The sequence below is a fragment of the Lathyrus oleraceus genome, chromosome 3, assembly GCF_024323335.1.
Source record: "Lathyrus oleraceus cultivar Zhongwan6 chromosome 3, CAAS_Psat_ZW6_1.0, whole genome shotgun sequence".
Lineage (NCBI taxonomy): Eukaryota > Viridiplantae > Streptophyta > Magnoliopsida > Fabales > Fabaceae > Lathyrus > Lathyrus oleraceus.
Genome location: NC_066581.1, coordinates 141,856,829 through 141,876,007, shown reverse-complemented (window position 1 = coordinate 141,876,007; position 19,179 = coordinate 141,856,829).

Here is a 19,179-nt window from a genome sequence, read left to right as displayed (position 1 = left end):
TCATCAAGAATGACAAACCATTCATTGGTTCCACTCATGTGATTGCGGCATCCAGAATCCAAGAACCCCCAGCTCTACTTACTTTTAAAGTTTTGATCCTCATAAGCCATTAAGTTCACTTCTTCATTTCTGCTCTGTGTCGCATCTCGAAAAATACGATTCCTCGTGATGGTCGCGGAAAAAATTATGTTCGAACAGAGTCGCCACCGAACTTTATTTATCCCAATGAAGGAATAGGAAAATATCGATAAAACCTTTTAAAAACTGGAATAATGGTCGTCGCAACCATATTAGGGTTCGGGAGTCGATTACGCAAGGGGAAGGTATTAGCACCCCTCACGTCCGTTGTACTCAACGGGAACCTTTTAGTCTAATTTGCTATTTGAATGTTAGTTAAATGTTATTTGCTTTCTTCGAGTAATTAGAGTTGATAATAGAGATGGATGAAGACCTCAGAAGGAGAAAGGGGAGTTTTTTATTAGTGTGCTCGCCAAGATCTCGCAATCTCGTGCCTATGTATCCTTATGGTGCAATAAGGAAATCAGAGCATTCGTAGTTCGGGGAACTACGGTTTTGTTGGTGTCTTTTAATGAACGGCTGTGTAGATCGCGTCCTAAAAGCTAAACGCTGGCTTGTCTACTCTCGGCGGAGGCTTAAGCGTTGGTTTGTTATGTGCGTTAGAAAGGATTAAACAATATTCTTTTTAAAAAAGAGTTTTGGTCACACTGGGTGACGAGTTTAATTGATGTGTTTGATGTTTTTGGTTTCGATCGCGCGGGGGCGAGAAGTTGAGTTTAACGTGTTTTGAGATGTTTTTGAAGAACGGCGAAAGATTGAGCAATGTGGTGCACACCAATCGTCCAATTCTTTCGAGGAATAATAAGGCGACCGCCTTCTACTCCCTTTTTCGTTCGGATTATTTTGAAAGTTTGTTTGCAGATATTGAATATGCACGGTAGTGAGGCGTACGCCTCCTACTTGCTTATTCAAAGAATAATGAGGCGTGCGCCACTTATTCCTTTATCCAAGTTTAGTTAAAATGTATTAAACGGAACTCGATAACTTGAGCAATATGACGAGCGCCAATTATTCAAATAATCGAGAGATGGCGAGGCGAACGCCCCCCATCTTTTATCATCCGAATTTTAATTTATAAAAGATATGTTTTTAGACGTTGTATTTGAGTTGCGAAAATAGTTTGAATTTTGTAGGTTTTGAAAAGTCGATGATTTGAGCAATGTGGCGTACGCCAATTATTCAAATAATCAAGGAATGGTGAGGCGAACGCCTCCCATTCTCTTCACTTGAAGTTTAATTTGTAAAGTTTATTTTGTAAAATCGTGTTTAATCTAAAAGGTAATTTGAATTTATTCGATTGCGGTTTTAATTTGATGACGAAAACTTGAGCAATGTGGCGTACGCCAATTACTCGAATAATCGAAAGATGGTGAGGCGAACGCCTCCCATCCTCTCATTATCTGAAATTTAGAATTTAGAATACTTTAGAAATTATATTAATTAGAAAGAAATAATTTGAATATTGTGGTTGAAGTTTTAATTAGACGACGAGAATTCGATCAATATGGCGTACGCTAATTATTCGAATAATCGAAAGATAGTGAGGCGAGCGCCTCCTACCCTCTTTTCCATCTAATATTTCATTAAAAGAGATTGAGTCTTTTTTTAAAAATTATATTTGATTTGGGAAAAGTAATTTGAATTGGTATTTGGTTAAAGTTTTAATTGGGTGAAAAGAACTCGAGCAATATGGCGTACGCCAATCATTCGAATTCTCGAGAGGTAATGAAGCGGACGCTTCTTATGTTCCTTTTCGTCCCAAGTTTAGAATTAGAATTTTTAAAATACGTTAACTTTAAAAATGATTTAAATTATGATTGCGAGTTAATCATTCTTTAACAAATTCGGCATCGAATCGACATTTTGGATTAAAACAAATCGATTTATTAAGATACCAACTTTAACTATTTGTAAAAAAAACATTAATTTGATTAATTTAAATTACTCAATTAACTAACTATCAATTAATAAATTGGAGTAGAATAAATTTTAATTAAAAAGAAACAATACAACAGGGGGTATACTAAAGTTTGCTTGGGAGATTAATGAGAAATAAAAATATAATAAATAGGATAATCTAAAATTGGACCTAATAGAGATGCTAAATAAATTTCTTTATATATAAAAAAACAAGGCAATGATGAGGCCACCGCCTCCATCACGTGTTGGGTTAAACCAAACTTTGTCAAATTCACAATTAAAGCAAAGCAGAAAGAAAAGGAAACTTAAATAAATGGAAAGCACCAGCTTCAACGTTTGGGAAAATGGGATCTTCCATTGGTCTTCCCTAAAGAAAACGCGTGGCATAAATGCAGCACGAGGCTTTCCATATATTGCTTTGGGTAGCCAAACGATCATTGCCAGCTTAATACCAATTCAATTCCTACTTTGGTTTCTAAGCATAATTAATTCTTTTAATTAATAAAAAATAATGGTTTCTTGAAAATCATCAGTGTCAAGGAAACAAGAAAATATTAAGCTTTTATATAAATTAATATCCTTAAAAATAAACAAAACAAGTTTTTACCGTAAAGCCAAAAATTAAATATTGTTTCGTTCTCTCTTAAAACGATTTCCTCTATTTTCATTTATCGAAACAATCCAATCGCATTTCTACACCAGATTCTACAAAAAATCTAACTCATCCTTGGTGAAAATCATAAATCGAACACACACAAACATTGATCATACCCTAAACCCCAAATTTCCCAAATTGAAACCTACCACTCAAACCAGATCGCACACAAATGGAGAAATATGAAATGCAAGGAGCTCCGATGGTATATTCTGAGCAATAATCGAGACTGACACACTCATTCAACAAATATCAAGTCATTATGTATTATGGTGGAAGTCGAAATACCTTCGTCTATTCGAATTTCCGATGATTCTTCGAGCAAAATCTTCTCCTGGTCCACGGTAAGCTTCGTTCCATTTCCTTTCTCGCCTCTCTTCATTCTTCTTCACTGATTTGGGTGTGTCTTGGTTTGACGGTGGCTTAGCTCAGTTTTCTCAAAGTTCTAATGATGAACTCTGAGTAAACTTCAGGAGTATCGAGCTTCGGTGATTGGGTGTGAGTGAGATCTCAGCAGAGTAATGGTGCGGAATCAGGTCTTTTATGAAATATTGCTATGTTGTTCTTGATGTGTGTTCTAGGTTTTTTTGAAGAAATCTCTTGCTGTGCATATGTTGTTGTTCTTGTCGTGCCGTTCTGGTTTAGGGAAAAAAAAGTGCCTCTGTGTTGTTGTTGTGGTTTAGGGTTTTTAGAAGAAATTTCTTATTGTCTCTTCCCTGTTTTTCATGAACGTCTTATGAAGAATTTTTTTATCAGTTTTAAAAGCTCCTTCTTTTTTCAATTTGTCTCATCCCAGATTATGTGGGATTTGATTTGTTCCTGTTTTAGATTAACTTTGACATGCTTTTTGGATGTTTAGGTTAATTTTCTGGGTAAAGCTTTAAACTGAATGATTCATTTAGTTGTTTTTCAGCTCTCTAAGTGCTTTTGAAAAATGCTTTTAAAATAAGCTATTTTTGTTCTCTGCAGATTACAACTCTGAGATGACCTGCTGGAATGGAAGGTGGCTGCTCCAAGCTTCAAGACAACCTGTTTTCATGACTAAGTCCAAAGTGATTTCATCCTAATTGCTTGATTTTAGTCATTAGGAACTTATTTCCCTATGTAGCAATTTTTCACTGTAATTACTTAGTTTAGTTTTTTTTAAACAAAATGTGTGTTTGGATTATTTGGGACTTATTGAATTAAATTTTAATTATGTCATTACCTTTTAATCTTTCAAAATTTAACTCAATATTTATTTATGCTAATCAATTTCAACTTTTTAAAAACAACAAATTTCTAACTTAAGTATAATGACTTAATTTTAAAAACAACATATTTCTACCTTAAGTAAAATGACTTAATTTTAAAAACAACATATTTCCAACATAAGTATAATGACTTAATTTTAAAAACATATTTCTAACTTAAGTATAAAAAACTAAGTATAGTAATTTAATTTTAAAAAAAAACACAATTCTAATTTAAACACAAAAATCTAAACATGAGACTTTTAATTAAAAAAACACAATTCTATTTTTAAACATAAAAATTTAAACATGGGACTTTTTAATTTTAAAAACAACACAATTCTATTTTAAATACAAAAATCTAAATATGGGACTTTTAATTTAAAAAAAAAAACACAATTCTATTTTAAATACAAAAATCTAAATATGAGACTTTTAATTTAAAAAAAACACAATTCTATTTTAAATACAAAAATCTAAATATGGGACTTTTAATTTTAAAAAAAAACACAATTCTATTTTAAATACAAAAATCTAAATATGGGACTTTTTATTTTAAAAAAACACAATTCTATTTTAAATACAAAAATCTAAATATGGGACTTTTAATTTTAAAAAAAAACACAATTCTATTTTAAATACAAAAATCTAAATATGGGACTTTTAATTTTTAAAAAAAACACAATTCTATTTTAAATACAAAAATCTAAATATGAGACTTTTAATTAAAAAAAAAAAACACATACATGTTTCTAAAAAATGCAAATTTTATTTGGGAACCCATGAAGAACTTAGAACTTGGTATAAATACTTGGGATGTGTAAATGGACTAGTAAATAGTGATCATAGAAATAATAACACGGCTCTTAATACTTACTAATAAAAAATATAAGTTTTGGATTAGTAATGTACAAAAGATTCAAACCATATTTTAGATTATGGATACACTTATGCAAATAGGCCTTTGAAACAAAGAGATCTCATGGGTAAACCACAAATGGTCGGACAAAATTGGGGTATGACAACTGCCCCTATTTAATTACCTCAAACCGGTAAGTGATAATGACAGCGGTCTTTACGCATTCACGGTGGGAGATAATTAAATACAAGAAGACCCAAATTTTGTCCTAGGCAATGAAAGGAAGAAAATACAGGAAGAAAATGCGGTGAGAAATGGCAAAAGACATTATCCCAGAGTAAAATGGAACAGTCAAGACTTTGTAGGAGTCGTCAGAATAGTATTTTAGATATCTCAGTCGAGATATGTGGAATGGCATCCCTAGCTAAATCTCAAGACTTTCCAGGATGCTAGAATAATATAAAGGAAATCTGGCATGAGACTCTTCATTTTGATGAAGCAGCATCTCAAATAATAACAATGAGATTCTCTGTATCGAATCGAAACAGCATCTTATATGATAGAATTAAAATATTCCAGCAAGGGGAAAATACTTTAATTGAATCTAAGACTCTCCGAGGATATTAGAGCAGCATCTCTAAAAAATCTGAAATGAGACTCTTCATATTGATGAAGCAGCATCTCAAACAGTAAAAATGAGATTCTTTGTATCGGGTCGAAACAGGATCTTATATGATAGAATTAAGATATTCCGAACAAGGGAATGATACCTTAATTGAATCTAAGACTTTCCGAGGATATTAGAGCAGTATCCCTAAAAAAAATCTGAAATGAGACTCTTCATATTGATGAAGCAGCATCTCAAACAAATAAATAGTGAGATTCTCTGTATCGGGTCGAAACAGCATCTTATATGATAGAATTAAGATATTCCGAACAAGGGAATGATACCTTAATTGAATCTAAGACTTTCCGAGGATATTAGAGCAGTATCCCTAAAAAAAATTGAAATGAGACTCTTCATATTGAAAAAGCAGCATCTCAAACAGATAAATGAGATTCTTCAGATAAATGAAGCAGTACCTCAAACAGATAAATGAGATTCTTCAGATAAATGAAGCAATATCTCAAATAGATAAATGAGATTCTTCAGATAAATGAAGCAGTATCTCAAATATTCGTCTGTTGGGGGAATTTTTTGAAAAGACTCCTTTTGAGGGAGATTTACTAGAAATGCTCTGCAAGGGAAAAGCTCATAAGAGACTTTTTAGGGTAACCTCTGCTTGGGGAGCAATGATTGTAAAGAAAAATGCTGGAAATATCATTTTTAATCATAAAGTTGAACAATGATTTGCTCAGAAATAACCCTACGAGCCTATGTAAGGTAATAACTTCATTTGGAAATGAGGAATGTCTGAGACATATACGAGTGACCTTGGATCATGTTATTTTATATTTTATTTTTGTATAATGTCCCACTTTAGGTGGGAATTCCATGCATGGGATAATGCATGGGATGTATGCAAGTATGCAATTTTGCTGGGGGATATTTGGCTGTAGGAATGCGAATGATTTTTATTTTGCTGAAATTCCCATTTTGTGGGAGTGTTATGCATGAGTATGTTGATGATTGATATGACTGTTTTTTTTAATTTCCTTGTTTGGCAGGAAATTATGCATGAAATGATGCTTGTGATGCATGTAGGAATGCAACTGGGTAATTGGATATGCCCCGGTTAAGACATTTCGCTTTGAGGTATGATGCCGATGGTATGGATTTTTTATCATTGGGGCGATCGATGGAGATCAAATTTTAATGCCCCTGCTAGGTGGTTTTGGGAATATATTTGGGTTGTTCCGAGTCATTGAAAGGTTCAGACTTTTTGACACGCGATACTCCGTCCATGATTTATCAATGTTTCTGTTGGAAATGTGATGGAACTTTGCCCCGGTCTGGCTATACCGTGAGTACATTTATGAGAGGTATGAATCAGTAGTTGAAAGGAACATGATTGTCTGCAATCAGTCATGCACCTTTATGAAAGACAAGAGTGAATCTTGAGGACTAAAGGATTCATCCGCTTACTGTTTCAAAATCAATTTTACCACTTTATTCGAACATGCATTTTATTTTCTCCAATAGTTTTTTAAAAGTGATGTTTATCAAAAATAAAAGGTTCTTTGCAAACAAACAGATAAAATAAAAAAATGATTTGGGCACACTTTGTTGAGAAAAATTCTCTTTTATTGATTTGACCCTTAAATGGGTGATTGTACATAAAGACGCAATTCCTTAATGAGGTAATTGCTGTGCACAGAAAACAAAATGGCAATGAGAATTGAGTTCCTATTGAGTTTCCACACTGCTATGATCCTTATGTCTTCGATAGCCCGAGCACTTTGCTTTTGAAAAGTGAGGTAGATCAATTATTTGTCTTCGAGGGTATGTCAGATGTCTGTAAGTACAACTCTTTGCCTTGGAATTAATCCCTAACTTTTGCCTGGACCGCCCTTTCGGGTTTTCGATCCACCGGGATACCCATTTTTGCCTGAGTCGCCCTTTCGGGTTTTCAACTCAGCGGATCAAATTCTTTTATTTTTATCCCTAATTTTTGCCTGGATCGCCCTTTCAGGTTTTCGATCCACCGGGATAGCCATTTTTTTGCCTAAATCGCCCTTTCAAATTTTCGATTTAACGGCTTTTATTATTCCACTTTTTTAGGCGAAGTACTTTTTAACAGCATCAGCGTTGGTGGGAAGTGGCAACTCATCACCATCCATAGTTGCTAGAATTAAAGCGCCTTCGGAGAAGGCTCTAACCACCACAAATGGACCTTCATAATTAGGTGTCCATTTCCCTTTAGAGTCTTTGTGAATGGGCAAGACTTTCTTCAGTACTAAATCTCCCTCTTGAAATACCTTGGGACGAACTTTCTTGTCGAATGCCTTTTTAAGACGCCTCTGATAGAGTTGACCATGACCTAACGCTTTCAAGCGTTTCTCCTCGATAAGGTTGAGCTCGTCATACCTTGATTGAACCCATTTCGCCTTGTCTAGCTTAGCCTCCATCAGGACTCTCATCGAGGGGATCTCTACTTCTATAGGGAGAACTACTTCCATACTGTATACCAAGGAATAAGGAGTTTCCCCTGTTGAAGTTCGTATCGACGTGTGTAGCGGTGTATTCGTCGCTATATGATCTATCAATTAAATCATAAGCAAAGCATACAATGAATATAGAGTCGCCACCGCACTTTTATTTATCCTAAGGACCGGCTAAAAAGCGAACAAAAGCCTAAGAAGTTTTACACGTAGAAAACCAATGAAAAGATCAGAGATCGGGGTAAGGGGTAAATTACGCAATGGGAAGGTGTTAGGCACCCAATGCGTCCTAGGTACTCCTAGGGAGCCCTTTTCACACTTGTTGTTTGAAAATATTTATTTGTTTTTTGACATAAGTATTGTGCAAACATGATTGGGATGATGAGAAAAGAATGTACAAGTTAATTATTTTTGTGTTCGAACGGATGAACCCGTTGCCTACGTACCTTCCATCAAAGGTAAGGATCAAAACGCCGTAGTTCGGCTAAAAAATTTCCAAAAGTTAGTGAGTTCAATTTTAAACAATAGCACTTAAGGTTCTACGTTACCCATGGGAGAAAACTCAACCTTGTATGACAACTAGTCCACCATGTGAGAAAGGCTTCAACTTGCCAGAGAGGGGTTAACCCTATAATAGGCAAGGAAGACTTACAATTCATCTACTAAGGACAAATAGGTGAGATTAATATCAACCAACTAGGGTAAATCAAACCTATAGCTAATGTATGAAATCTTAACAAACATGGACAAAGCCACAAAATCATTTGAATGGGTGGAATTAATTGATTTGGGATTATTTACAAAAAGGTCAAAGTATGATTAAAGTCAATTCACAATGAGTATTTACAAAAATGAAGTTTAGAAAAATCATGGACTTAAGGTCCAAGTTTCTAATTTGAAAAGGAGGTGAGAATGTTTGCACAACACTTATTTCAAGTTTTTAAAACATGTGTGAAAAGGTAGGACACAATGGGATGAATGTATAAATGATGTAAAACTTCTTAGAAAGGTCCGCCTCTTGAAATCATATAGAAGATGATTCAAGTGGGTCCTTAGGAATAGGCTACAAATGAGCAATAATATGAACATGGTAACAGATGAAAGTAAATAAAAGCGGATACTGGATGCCACTCAATGGTCTTATACCTGTCTCCTAAAACAAGTAAGGATATCAGAAGCCACTCTATGGACTTACACTAATCTCCATCAAAATAAAACAGAAAAACAAAACAGGGAAATCAACTGCCAATCTATCTGGACTTAGGTTAACCTCCACAGTATGATCATAGGAATACCAATGCCACATCACAGGGACTTACAATGAATCCTCACATACAACAACAATGCTCAAACAAAGAGCAAAGAAGATATGAGTGACCAGTGAGGTCTTACACTCTATCTCTTCCATGTCATGGGAACAGATGCCAACTCACAGGGACTTATAACTGGTTCCTCAATGGGAAAACATCAATGTCACAAGGACAAAAGAAATGATCATGCACTAATGGCAAACAAAGATGATAAATGCACAACGGCAATCAATGATAGTAAATGCACAATGGCAATCAAGTAATCATGTATAAATGAATCAAGTAATCAATCACATAAATTCAAGTAGCACACGCTATAACCATTCAATTGGGCTCAAGCAAAAGGGTTTGACTATGAAAGTCCACTGTAAGAGGTAAGTGTCGCTCTTAACCTGGCCATTGAGGGGCTCAGGTGAAGCAGATGAAAGGATATGAGGGGTGTGCCTCATTGCTTCTATCTCATGTCCGAGAGAGCATGTAAATATAAGAATGTGGGGGAGTTCAGAAAGATGGAACTCTTTCCCCAATTGGACTCGATAGATCTTGGGTTTGGATCTCAATGCTACAACCATGTAATGGGAGCAAGGAGAAGACACACGGAATAGTGGGAGATAGGCTATTTATCTCTACCTTCCACCAATTGCCTCAAATGAGGACTTTTCCTGCTTGGGACAAACATAAACATACACAATCAATGCCTCTTAAGGAGGACTTCAGACAATTTGCCCGGTCAAATAACAGACCGGGTCTCCAGACTACATGAAGAAGAAGGTTCTATACCTCAATGCTAATTGCTTATAAGCAAAGCAAAGCAAGTTCTTAAGAGAACTGAGCGACTAAAGGGTACCTGGAAACAATCAAGTATAATCAGCATCCCATTCATAATCAGACAACAACATAAGAATCAATTAACAATATTCAATCATAATCAATAGTGTGCATAGCACAAGGCTCACATGAACCAAGTTCAAACATCCTACAAAACAAATAGGTTAGTCCACAAATGTCAAATAAGACAATCCAAGATGTGGAACAATTTCCTTAATCCTTAACTTCTTAACCTGAAAGGGCACAATCAACTTCAAAGGTAAGTAACATGACCACTAGGACTAGCCTAGGGTCAAAAAGATGGAAAAATATTAAAACAGCAACCAATTCATGATCAAAGTCAAGTTATATCAAATACAAAGGGATCCCAATTGGTCCCATATCCAAACTATGTACACATTTCAATTTATGCAACATGGAAGGCAAAAGGTGCAATATTAAACCACATACAAGCAACCAGCAAGATCACATCCAAATAAATGCCAAAATGGCACCAAAAAATCCACAAAAATTATGCTCTAACCAGAAGGCATTCAACAAGCCACATGTCAATTTTCAAGTCATTTGGACTAGTAGATCAATAGGAATTAATTAAACATATCGAAGCATGCAAAAACAACATCAAATGAAGCCTACAATTATACACCAACTTCAATTAGATGGTAAACAGCAATGGTACATTAGAAATTAGTAGGACCAAAGCCAAAAGATAGCTACAGGGGTTAAGAACTATCCTATCAATTTTCATAGTCATTGGATTAAGTATGTGCATTTGGCGACATGTAGACTAAAGGTTACGCAAGTGAAGCTCTAAAAGACTAGGCAGCAAGGAAAAATACTAATCAAATCGAAAATGGATTGTAAAAATCCACAAAAATTCATAGGGGATGTTAACATGTCAAATAAGCTTCATGCAAAAATTCAAGGCCATTGGCCAGAGGGAAGCATGGGAAACAATTGGAGTAATTCAGCATATCAACTTATGTCACATTATTACACATCCAAATTCAATAATTCATATATAATAAACCATAGGCTCAAAAATTACCAAACCTATGTCAAAAAATCCAGAAGGATGTCAAGAATCAATATCTCAATTTTCACTTAGTTTGGATATGGTATGGTGATTATATAATTAAAATGGTGTAACATGTGGAAATAGTATACATTAGCAAGATCTCTATGTCAATTTATTTTTCTACCAAGCACTATTTCTATTTTTTTATTCTATAAAAAAGTAGAGAGAAAATAAAGATCAACAAAAAAACCTTGAAATTTTTTGGATTATTATTGGCCAGTTTATGATTTTTTGAAGCATTTAAATAATTATTGCAATATTTGTTTAGAATTATATTGGATTTAATAAATTAAATTGAGCTTAAATGGCAGAATTGTAATAAGCTGCTCCTAAAACCAAAACGCAGAGCACCATTAATTGACGTGTCCGCTTGCGATTGGGCCTGGCAACGAAAAACACGAAACCGAAATTGAGACGCGGGGAAACGAGATCTAAGCAAGGTTTTTCCAGAATTTCTTGAGCGTTCATCATCTTCTTCAACGTTCTTGGCTGGGATTCTAGGTTTCGATCCAATGTCAACGAAAATGCATAAACTATATACCGGTCGAACCGGTTTTTCATCACGATCACGAATACGCAAGCTATTTCATCTATAGATTAACAAACAGCACGAATCGATGGAAATAAATAACGGCATCGAAACTTCAATTGCGGATTACGCAACCGATTCTCAACGAAAATACAAACCACAAATTGCTACATAACCTACAATGAATGCACTACACAATCCCTAACTCAATCGAGGCAATCGTGAGATTTTAAATCCAACCTTTCTTGATGCTAGCTGCAATGGAGTCGCGCGTTTTGGCTTGATGATGCGAAACAGATACAGAAGATTGGTGCAGCAAGCGAATAGTGGACGGGATTCAGTTCGAGCACCTTTCAATTACGCCTCAAATTGCAGAACAGTTCGACTGCCATGGATGCTTCAACAGTCGGATTTCTTGATGATTCTCCCACGGATTGCTGAAACAGAAGTATAATGCTACCTGCAAAACAAGATCAACACCACAAACTGCAGAAGAATTGAGAAATTCTTGATGAATTCTCCAAAAATGTGAAGAAGAGCTTTTGGTTTTTTGAGAGAATTTGCTTTTTGAGAGCTTTTTCTGTTAGATTGAAATTGAGATTGTGAAGGAAAAAATGATTCGTGTTCAATTCTGTTATAGATTAAGAATATATATGGATTCTTAATCCCACTTTAATCACAATTAGTGGAGAAAATGAGATTAGAGTAAAACATGGTTTATGTGCATTTTTTGGATTTTAAGCTCTTGATCATTAGAAGCTTCTTAACAGCAAATTAGCACTTTGAGCAAACCACAAAAATCATTTGGGAGCTGTTGGTATAGGCCTTATTTTCAAATTCCCAATATTTTCCAATTTCACCATGTGATGGCTTATGTGTCCATTTTTCCAATTCATTTTCAAACCCAATTCTCAAACCACAAGGCCTAGGTATGTTGTGAATATTCCAACAAATTTCAAATGCCATTTGTGAGGTGTTGCAAAAATCCCCACTCAAAAATTCCAATTATTTCACAAGTTGGACGATTTTGCCCCTGGTTCAATTAACAGTCCAGTTGAAATTTGACCTTTTGCATTGAGCACTTTTGAAAAAATCCAATTATGCACCATGAAAGTACATATTAAATGGAGTTTGTGCATATAAAGAACTTGCAATTTGGACAATCCATGTGGTAGTTATGGCCTCCTGATTACGGGTCTTTTCTGAAATTCACTGAGCCATATCTTGCAAACCATACATGAGAATTTCAAGTTCTTGGACTTTTTGGAATGGTGAGAACAAGATCTTCAACTTTCATGTTGGACACATTTTTATTTGAAGCTTGTATCATGAAGTTATCTTGAGGGGAAAAACTTTCCATTTTGGGCAGCTGAAACTACAGGTCCGCTTGCCATTTTGGGAAATTGTCTGTCTGACTTCAATTCCTTCAACCTTGGTCTTTGAAATGCCAAATGAAGCTTATATATACATGAATGAGACCTTTCCAACCAATTCCAATCATCAAATCACTGATTAAATCCACAGTTGACCACAGTTGACTTTTGTTGACTTTTGGTTGACTGGGCCATGTTCTGATGAATTCCAAGCCTCTTTCAAATGAGATCTTGGTTCCAAATGATATCACAAGTTATATGAACTCTTAATGAATGATCATGGTGTCCAAATTCTTCAAGAATGGTCACCATCAATTGCTCAAGGCCTGATTTGACTGATTTGACTAATTTGCTTCAGCTGCAAGAAACATGGTTAAATGACAATATTTTTGTACTTTTGGTTAGTAAACATATGAAAAGCAATGATATACAAATGCTAGACATGTTTGGTGATCAAGAACCACACTCACAAGGTATCCCACCCACTAGGAGGACAGCTAGGGTATGCATTGATCCTTGAGGCCATGATATGATATGATATGGGCCATGAGGGATCTTAGGGCCAAAATTAGGGTCTTACAGATGCCCCTATTTAAGGTCATTCTATCCGGAGAAGTGAAGTTTAGAAATCTTCATCTCGACGCGGTAGAATGGACTTAAATAATAGTAATGAGACGAATTTTGGTCCCTAAGAGACCTCATGATGCAGATGTATGCATGCAAAAGCAAATTCTGTGGGGAATATATGGTTCACACAGAAGAAAAGACGATCCATCGGAGTAATACACTCACCAGGAACAGAGACTCTAATAAGACTCTTATTGGGACTTCCACTAGGGGATAGTAAGAAAAAGAATGCGTGAGCAGGACACGACTTTGATTAGGGAAAACAAAACTGACACAGCGTGAATAAGACACGACTCCGAGTGGGGATAACAGACATCGGACTGGAGAACTTGCTGGGGAAGCAAAGGACTCACACCGGGGAATAAAGGATTCCGGAGGAAAATAAATCCATAGGAAAGACACAGGCTGACTCAAATTATCCATGAAGGATACTTCGGATAAAAATCCGGACTCGGACCAGGAAAAGATTCACATAGAACCTCCCTGCCGGGAAAATGCATATATTGGGGAATAAACACCCATATAGCAAAGGGTAAAAATCACCAAAGGAAACTCCGCAGGGGACTGTCTAACAAAGAGACTCTCCTGGGAAAAGCAACAAGGATGAGGTGCTACCGGTATACGGGTAACAAACTCAGGAAGAATGAATATCTAAGACCGGTATAAGGGTGAGAGATATCAATCAATCAACATCTGAGAAAGACCTACAAAGGGTACCAAACTCAGGAAAATCTGACTCCACAAGGGACCAACGTCATAATAGGGAGTAGAAAGGAAGGAACACCAGGGATACCGAGGTATATAATAGGTGACCGACCGAAATGTGAATTGGTACATATGCCAAGACACTCATCATCCGAAAGGAGGGCTTGAAAAAGCGATACAAATTACAGGATGGACATTCGAATCCACAACGGGAAACGAATCTTACTCGACTGGGGACACAAACCCAAAGAGTGCATGAGATATAATATCCATTACCGGCAGACCGTGGATAAGAATACTCGCATGAGACATATTATCTATTACCGTCAGAACGTAGATAATAAACTCGCATGGTAAGGAACACCAGAGATACCGAAGTATACAATAGGTGATCTACCGCAACGTGAATTGGTATATATGCCAAAACACACATCCGAAACACAAACTGGTTAAAGGATGGATATTCGATTCTACAAAGAATACGAATCTTGCTCAGGTGGGGAAAATCAACAAAGGATTCCAACTAAAGAGCGCATGAGACATATTATTCATTACCGGCAGACCGTGAATAATATACTCGAAAGGAAAAGACACCAGAGATACCGAAGTATATAATAGGTGACTAACCAAAAAGAGAGACAATCGATACCAAGCATCCGGGTAAACGACAGACAACTCAAGGAGGGTAAATTGCAAGCATCCGGCAATTATCCAACAACAAGAATATTCGACTCCGCGAAAGGGAAATAACGAATCTTACTCGACCAGGGAAACACAAAAGGCTTCAACTGAAGAGTGCATGAGATATATTATCCATTACCGTCAGAACGTGGATAGTATACTCGCATGGAAGATTATCCACAACCGGTATAAGGGTTAATAACGGATAAATCGACCGAAAAGAGAGGCATCGGGATACCAAACAGGCATATAATGATGACCAATCAAAGGGAGTAACAACATTACCAACAAAAGGGTAAATGAAAGACTCACTGGGGATAAATTGCAAGCATCCGGCAATTATCCGCAAAAGCTGGGAATACATTGATAAACAACCAATGATCCGGGGAACAAATCACTAGCAAACGGTGAAAAGACCCACTGGCGACTTCAAAAGGATAACATTGCAAGCATCCGGCAATGATCCAGGAGACTGCTGGGAATACAAGTGCTTACTCAAGAGCAAATACCCAAAGCAGGGAGGAATATCAACATCGAATATTGAATGAAGATAACCACAAAGGAGAGATTAGGGTTTACATCTACCGAATACGGGGCAGAAGACCAAAATCTGGCTGAGAAAACAAGAGGTTTAACAATACCGACTACTGGGTAAGAAACCAAAGACTCAGCTAAGGATAAAATTGCTATCAACCGGCAATTATCCACATGTATCATAAGATACAACTCTGCTAGAGAGAAAAATCACAGCGACATAGGATTTACAACTACCGAATACGGGGTAGAAGACCACAAACTCCACTGGGGGTACAAATCACCACCGGGAACAGAACTCTGTTAGGGGTAAAACCACAACAACAGAAGATCCACCATCAACCAGACCGAACCACGAAGGTTACCGCTGCTAGGGGAAAAGAGATAAGACTTACAACTACCGGTATGAGGGCAGTAGCCATACTCTGGTGGGAATAACCACAAATTAGGGTTTACATCTACCGAATACGGGGTAGAAAACCAAAACTCTGCGTGGGGATAGAATAAATCACGAATCCGCACGAGAAACCAAACATGAGGTTTATAACAGACCACAAACTCTGTTGGAGAGTAGGGAATTAGGATTTACGACTACCGATTATCAGGTAGAAAACCAACAACTCTGGCTGGGGACTAAGAGGTATATAACCACAAGTTCTGCCAAGAAAGCCAGGAGAATAGGACTTACAACTACCGGTATAAGGGTAGAGGCCCAAAATCGACTCTTGCGGAGGAATGAAAGGTATATAACCACAAATTCCGCCAAGAGGACAGGAACAATAGGACTTACAACTACCGGTATAAGGGTAGAGGCCCGAAACTCCGCTGGGGATAAAAAATCACCACAGGGAAGCACAAGAAACAGACGACAAACGTCAATTCGGGAAAGATCCGAAAAGACAGACTGAATCAAGACACGTCCTAATGAGGATATAACTCAAATAGGAACCCCCATCCCAATATATGTGTTGGGAGGAAACGGAAGAAACCGTCATCCACGAGGGTATATCTCAGTGGGGAACTGCAGAAGGAAAGACAGACACTTTCTGCTTATGGGCTGACTCTATATGGAGAGATTTAACACCCGACATCTGCTTAGGAAGATCTATAAAGATCTATATCACCATAGCAGGGAACAACAAACAAAGGATATATGGCAAAAATGCAACATGAATATCTGAATGTTTTATGAGTATGCATGAATATGCGTGATTTATGCTTGATGAATGCTGACAAAACAGACATATCTAACACAACAGGTCCAGGAATCAAACGTCCGGCATTACACTTCCAGGGGGAAACCAACTGGAGAGCCAATTCTGCTGGAGATCTACATGCTGTAAAGCAAAGATCTGCGGGTACTGCTGGGAAGCAGAAGCAAAAGAATCAGAGATATCAAGAGAATACCAAATCTCTGAGCACTAGATCAGCGATCACCCCAACTAGGGCACAGAAAGTCACAACGGGCAACACGGCCACCAGGACGAATCTGTCAGGGAACAAGAGAAAATCTCAAAGTCCTACAGGGGATCCTAGCAAACACTGCTATGGAAACGGATCCGACATAACTCCATTGGGGAACAACCCACTGAGGGAGCAAAGGTCACCTGGATAGAGTCTGGCTGCGCAAGCAACTCTACTGGGAATATCATCAACTACTCTCTTGGGGAACAACCCACCGAGGAAGGAAAGCACCAAACAAGTAGATTCTGCAACAAACCACTCTACTCGGGGCGAACATACATCTGTCGGATCACATCAGTAAACTCTGCAATAAAAGCCGCTGTACTGAGGATCGAAAAGTAATCAAGGAATCAATACAATCTCTGGATGACGGAGCTATCAACCGACCATACCGGGGATTGAAAGAGGTTCAACAGGCAACACTGCCACAACAACCGCTCTGCAGACAAATGCTGGAGAAAGATGGATGAAAATACTGGGATATCAACCCAATCAACCACGGAGTAGGAAAATGAATCCTGCTCTGCTGAGGAGATCAACCATTCTGATAGAGAGAAAGTAAACACCTCCACTGACGACTTTGCCGGGAAGAGGTAAAGTACCGGGTATCAAACCACTGACTTACCGAGTCTTCCAAAAGGAAAGCGACCGTGCTGAGAAAACAGACAAATCCGCTGGCGACTGCGCTGGGGAGAGTGACAACAACTCTGCTCGCGACCTCGATGGGGATGTCAATGACTGCTCTACTGTGCCAAAGAGACAAATATCTGGGGAATAGCGACCCACTGGAGAAAGTGACGAGGCACCAAGGTGACAAACCATCAACCGCCGAATCCTCCACAGGGAAATCATCCATGATAAGGGAAAACTGCTGTTGGAGACAATTGAGTCTTCAACAACACTCTGCTTGGGGAATAACCCTACCAACAACTCGACTTGCAATTTTGCTGGCAACTCACTTGGGGAGAAATACGGGATACGGGGATATCAACCCACTAACCACAAATCTTCTGAACAACTGAGCAATCAAGTTGGGGAGAGACTACTGCTGGAGAACAGACTGAGTCTTCAATACACCACTCTGCTTCGGGGAGTCAAAATCCACAGAAGCTCTGCTTAGGGAGCAACCCCAACAACCCAATCTCTGCTTGGGGAACAACCCCAACAATCAAATCTGGAGAAGAAGGATACAAACCAAACCAGGAGTATGAACAAATGTCTTACCTGTTGGAAACCATGCCACCCTTGGGAGAGCACTGAGAAATTCCTCGAGTATCCTTTTATCATTGTGAATGTTCACTTTGTTTAAAACAATAATCTTTGAAAAATTTTGTTTTTAAAACAATGATATTTTTATCAATTAAAACATGCAAAACATTTGTTGAATTGAAACAAATAAGAGTGCAAATAATCGGATAAAAGCTCAAATTTATTTGATGGAATGGTAGTCTGCAAATGGCAAGACTCCATAGATCTGTACAAATTTGAAATCAGTGATATATATTGGAAGAGGGCTACATTGAACATAATGATCCTTTCTCTACCAATTTGAATCTCGATGTATCCGAAGCTTCAGTCGACAACGAATCGAGAACCTCTGACGAAAAGACAGCTGATGAAACAGAAAGTCTTGTCAGGATGCAGTTACTTGCCTGATCCCTAATTCTTGCCTAGATTGCCCCAGGGTGAGGTACTCAATCTAGCGGGATGCGAATATGCTTTTTTATCAAGTCTCTAATTTTTGCCTGGATTACCCTTGCAGGTTTTCCACCGAGACGCTCATTTTTGCTTAAGCCGCCCTTTCGGGTTTTCAACTTAGCAAGCTATTCTGTTTTTCATTTGCATATACTTTTTTTTTTTTGGCAAAGTATCTCTTAACTGCATCTGAATTCACAGGACGAGTGAAATCCTCCCCATCCATTGTTGTAAGCATCAAAGCTCCGCCTGAAAAGGCTCTCTTAACAACATATGGACCCTCGTAGTTTGGAGTCCACTTGCCCCTGGAATCGGGCGCGAAAGACAAAACTTTCTTGAGCACAAGGTCACCTTCTCTGAACACACGAGGCTTGACCTTCTTATCGAATGCTTTCTTCATTCTCTGCTGATATAACTGACCATGACACATGACAGTCAATCGTTTCTCTTCGATCAAATTCAGTTGGTCATAACGACTCTGAATCCATTCAGCATCGGTCAACTAGGGA